General features: G+C 31.9%; 1 long non-coding RNA gene across 1 annotated transcript; it reads left to right on the top strand.

Moving 5' to 3' along the window:
- Nucleotides 1-1,085: 1,085 nt before the first annotated feature.
- Nucleotides 1,086-2,801, top strand: LOC116402651. Its single transcript, XR_004215116.1, has 2 exons — nt 1,086-1,503; nt 2,650-2,801. It is a non-coding gene; the product is annotated as an uncharacterized LOC116402651 (long non-coding RNA).
- Nucleotides 2,802-5,825: the final 3,024 nt, after the last annotated feature.

The raw sequence follows: 5,825 nt of genomic DNA, 5'->3' as shown, positions 1-5,825 counted from the left end.
AGGACTCGTGTTGGTTTGTGGGGAGAATTTTCGCTCTAATAAGCCTTTAGGACATGTAGGGATGATGTTGCCAAGTCACAGGAGATGCCAGAGAATGTTGGATATTTGAATTCCAAATCCTGGGCCTAAAGATTTTTGTTAAGATTTCCCTGTTTTGTTGCTTAAAAAGCATGCTTTGTATTAGAACTAGCCATTTAATGAGCTTTAGCTCATGCTTTCTAAAATGTTTTATCACTTTCCATGTGGAGATTATGGACCTTAAGTCTTACTTACTGCTGTTCACCTGCTAAAGAGTTTTAGTTCCATTTCAGTATGTCCTGTATCTATAACATGAATGTTGTTTGTATATATAGATACACTTAGAGTGAGTTTATGGGCGTTGTATAGAGTTTATCCTATGTTTGATGTATATATTATTGTCTATATAAGATTTGTTAGAACTTAATTGTTCATAGTATGGGTTGCACTACAGCTATAGAAAGTTTGATTTCATGTATAAAAATATGTATTCAGATGTTAGTTTAAAGGTGAAGTTGTTAGTTTAATTTTGTGGATAATCAACAAGAACTGTTGAGAGAAAAATGGTATTTGTTGGCTTCACACCGTCTATTGGGCTAAGAGAAGGTAGTTTGGAAATATGTATGATAGTGATAGTGGCTAGTAATGTAAAAAAGTAGGTTTGAAATAGATAACTTGTTGTTTAGATATAACTTTTGCATAAGAGGTGGGATATACAAATGGCAATTTCTTTTAAAATTATTTTTGCTATCATTGATAAAAGTTATCAGTGATAATTGTTACCGTTGATAACAAATGATCACACATTTCTTAAATTGAAGGTTATATCAGTAATAACATGTAACATCTTGAACTCTAAGGTACCTTATTTTATATATATATTTATTTAGAAAAGATGTTAAGGGAGAAAGGGATTTGAAATGTTAAGATAATAATAATATATATTTAATAATATTATTATAATTATTAATCATTATATTAAATAAAGAAAAAGGAAATAAAAAATAAAAAATTTCTTTTCTTCTTCCTCCTCCCGCGCGCCGCAACCCCCACCCCCGTTCTTTTTTTTTTTTCTTTCTTTCTTCTTTTCTCTTTTCTTTTCTTCAGTTTTTCCTCCTCCCTTCAGCCAGCAACCGCCTTAAACCGCCGCGCCCATTCCCGCCGCATTCCGTTCCAGCGAACAGGGACGTCCGCCGGCCGCCATCTCTGTCTTCATTCGCGAAGCCGCCGCGTGACTGGCGTGTGTCTGACCGTCCGCAGACGCTTCACCAAGGCCGTCGTCGCGGTTCTGTTCGTCCGCTACCCTGCGCCGCTAGGTTTTCGTCCGCTACCGTGAAGCTGCCGTGAACCGAACTAAAGACCCCAGATCCAACTTTCTGCGCGTTGAGTTCCTTCTTCATCCTGTCACAGGTAGCAAACCCACGCCATTCGATTGGGTTGTTCGCTATCGTTCCTGCTTTGCCACGAGTCATCAAATTTTGGTTGGTAAGATTGAAGTTATGAAATTTGTAGTTGTTTCCAAAATAAACTCAAGTAATATTGCTGGATTAATTGGTTGGATAAATTGTTTACTGTTCGATCATAGGTTGAAGGTAACATTTGATTTTAGTTGGAACTCTGTTTCGTGAAAATTTGGGTAAGTTGTAAAAAAAATCACATACGGTTCCATTTAAATGATTGATGAGTTGGAGAGATTTATTGAGAAATTGTCTTAATGTTTAGGTTCGTTCTTTGTAGACCTCAACGTGGTTAAGGAGTTTAACTAACTTTAAGGTAAGGGAATTTTTACTGGACTCACCTGGAGTTTTGAGTTATGTTGGACCGTATGGTTAAATCGGAAGTTAGCAGAGATGATGGTTATGATATATACACTTGGGTATGGACTCATTGTTTTGTGTAAGTTGTGTTTAACGGGGAAAAACATATATATTTATGTATGGATTGATGTGGATTTGGTATTGAGTGCATGAATGTGACTGACTGGATATGTATATATACACATGGATGTTGAGTGACTGGAAATATTGTATATATTTAAATTGACGTAGACGTGATGTTGAATGCATATGAAGGTTGTCTGGAACTAAATATGTAGGTGTGGATGTAGACATGATGATATTGGTAGATTGTTGTCTAAAATTTTGGATGTGAATTTGAGAATTTAATTTGTTTGGGTGTGGGTTATGCTAAACTGTGGCTTGTACTGGTAAACTGAGGGGTGTTAGGACTTTGTAGTTTGATCGACTGGTGTATTACAACGTTACCAACGGTCTTTGGGCTAAAGTGAGATTGGTTGACAACTAGAATGTTAAGTGAGAAAACTATATATGTTGAAGTAATGGAATGGGGTTATAATGACTGTCAAGACGTGCCTTGTAGGTGTCCCACAGGATCACCAATTATTATATCTCCTTCGGGAGAATTAGACTGATATGTGTTTCTGTAGAACACTAGATTGATTATGCGTCCTATGGGGCGTTAGACTGATTGTGTGAATCCTTCGGGATCACAAGATTGTGACTGTGCAGGGTTTTCCATAGGGAGCTAATAGTTTATTTTTCCCTAACGGGACCAGTAGTGGGTCCCTTACTGAGTATTCTAATACTCACCCCTTTATGTTTAATTTTTCAGGCAAAAGTAACAAAGACGGCAAACCGACGAGGGGCAGGAAGGAAGCGTGATCGTCATAGGGGACACTTTAAATTCGCTTCCGCTTAGTGATTTACCGTATTGTTTTGTTTTCGTACTTAAAGACTGTTTAGAAAATTTGAGATTTAACTCTATTCAATGAGTAGAAATTTATTAGTTTTATTTTCTTGAAAGTTTTGGTTATTTTAAACTGGGCTCAAACAAAAATAAATTTTGTTTTCTTGAGATTTTAAATTTAATTAAATTTGGTACTTTGTGTAAACTCAAGTCTTTGTGTTAACTTAACGATTTTGGCTTAGTTAGAAAAGTCGGGTTTTTACATGCCTGACTTAAAGTTGTTTTTCCTTGATTGTATGTTTTTCAAATGTCTTACATTTCATTTTGTATCAACTAATGTCTTTTGTCAAAAATTAATGACTTCGACTTAGTTAGAAAAGTTGGGTCGTTACACAACATCCATCATTGATGACAACTATTGGTGATGAATGCTATAATTGATGACTTTCAATTTTGAGAAATCGGGAAGAAGCCAATAAAATGGTAGTTGGGTGTGGGCTTTTTAGTCTTTTACAAATTTTTACACTATATATGCAATTATTTTAGGGGTCTTTTAAAAAATATAACAAAGCGCTAAAATATTTAAACTCTATAAAACAATTTCAAAAATGAAAAAAGCCCACAGATCCATAATAAAAAATGTCACGTGATTAATTGACATCCATGTTGCGTAATATATTTGGAAAACTATTTGACTATTTTTTCCTACACAATCATTTAGATTTGGTACAAGATCGTTTTTATTTGGAATATGATCGTTTAAATTTGGCTATCCAAATCTAAACGATTTTTTAAGATTATTTGGTACACGATAGTTTAGATTTGACTATTTTCTTATACGATCATTTAGATTTGGTTATTTTTTTATACGATTGTTTAGATTTGACAGCCAAATCTAAATGACGTTTTTTCAAGATCTTTTATAGTTGATAGACGATCTTGAACAACCAACAGTTTGAAAAAAAATAAAAACAAATATATATTTTATATTTGGTACACGATCTTGAACCAAATAACCGTTTGAAGAAAAGAATAAAAGAAAAATGGTAGAAAAAGAAAGAAAAATGAGTCTTTTTAAAAATAGCAAAATAAAATAATATATTTGCAAGCTATAGCAAAATTTTGGATTCTATCGATAATAGTCACGAATAGATTTCTATCATTGGCTATCAATGCCACTATTATTGATCAAATCTGAAAATTTTGCTATATATTGTAAATATTTTGTCAAATTTGCTATTTTTGATCGTTCCCTATAGAAAAATGGCAGAAAAAGAGAAGAAGGATGATGGAAAGAAAAAAAATCGGAAAAGATGAAGAAAAGAAAAAAAATCGCAAAAGATGAAGAAAAGAAAGACACTGAAAAGGAAGAGCAAATCTGAAATAACTTAAAAACAATGGCCAGGTTAATGAGTTTTTTTATTTTGTTATAGAGATAGTAAATTTTTACTGTTTATTATATTTATGAAAATTAACCATCATTTTATGGTCGTGCTGTATATTCTATTAGTTTTTGGCTTAAATGATTTTTGTGCAACTTGTCTTAAAGAGAAATTTCAATAAAAGTACAGTTTAGAAGGTCAATAATGGTAGTGTTAATTAAGTTAACAACTATTAAACATCAATAATTCTTTATATGTCAACAGATGCAGCATGTCCATAGTAACGAGCCTTTGTTAATCTACATTTGTTTTGAATGATTTGGATCATTTACAAAATGTTTATCAAATGATTCTCTAATATTGTTATATTCCCCAACGCCAACATTATTATATAAGCATTGTCAAATGGACTCCCAATCTCCCTCCCCTCCACACAATGAAAAAGAGAGAATCATTGAGAATCTTTTAATCGTCCCGAATAAAGGAAAAGGAAAGCAGAAGATGGAAAAACTCTGCGGTCTAAACTGAAGTTGCAATAACTCCAAGCTATCAAAATATAAGTATATATATTATTTCTTATGCGTTGTTGAGAATGACTTTGGAGACCACGATGGATCGACTTAAACAATTCATATTAAAAGTCATGTCAAATTTATTTTTAACGCAGGGGTGTTCCACAACAAAATTGTGCCTACCACCAATTAAATGTGTATTCAATAGCTTCTATCCATCTCTGAAAGAAAAACAAAAACACTTACTGAAGAAAAGATGCGACTATTTTCTATTTCATTTATTTAATTTAGCTTTTTTGTTTTTCCTTTTTAAATTTCTAATTCAGTATCTGTTTGGGTCTTAAGCCCAGTTACGAACACTCGTATATATAATATAATAATAGTTGTCAAGTTTTTACATCTATATTTGTCAGTTGTATATATATATATTAATTCTTAGACTTGGTAAATTTCATTTGCCTTGAATTTTAAAATTTTGTAAAACCTGAGTAAGTTACATATAAATAGCAAGCATAAGTCTAAATGACAATAGAAAAAGAAAAACTGAACAAAAATGTAAGTGATTGGGACTACGCTTATACATCCGATATAGACTTCATACTGGTAGTACTCCTGATACACCTTGATACATACTTATACATATGATATACTTAAAGATATCCAAATTTATAGACATAAATGTTGAAAATTACAAAATATTGAAGCTTTTAACTTAATGGTAGCTATGTAAATATGTCAAAAAAAGTTAGTATAACATTTTTTAAAGGTAATTGTAATTGATAGCCATTTTAGGAATTTTATAAATAATAATTCAGGTTATAACGACATTTTTTAAAAAAAATCAAATATAGCAAAAACTATCGCTGATAGACTTGTATTGCTAATAGACTCATATGATAAACCAATATTTGCAACATGGTGTATCGATGATAAACTTCTAACATTGATATAATTTGACAAATTTTGCTATATTTGCAATTTTGTTTCAATGTCGATATATACTTAATTATTTTGAATCTAATTGCTAAATTTGCAACTATCCATTTTTTTTAAATAAGTTGATCTTTATGAACTTTAGGGTAAAAAAACACTGAACATATTTTTATGCGGCGTTTGGGACAAGGAACAAGTTACTTAGTCCTAGATTATTATAGTTGGGTTATAATAGTTTGTGTTTAAAGTGTAGATTATTTTAGTTTGATTATAA

Source organism: Cucumis sativus, chromosome 3, assembly GCF_000004075.3.
Source record: "Cucumis sativus cultivar 9930 chromosome 3, Cucumber_9930_V3, whole genome shotgun sequence".
Lineage (NCBI taxonomy): Eukaryota > Viridiplantae > Streptophyta > Magnoliopsida > Cucurbitales > Cucurbitaceae > Cucumis > Cucumis sativus.
Note: the sequence above shows the minus strand (reverse complement) of the source record. Positions and strands in the feature narration are given on the sequence as shown.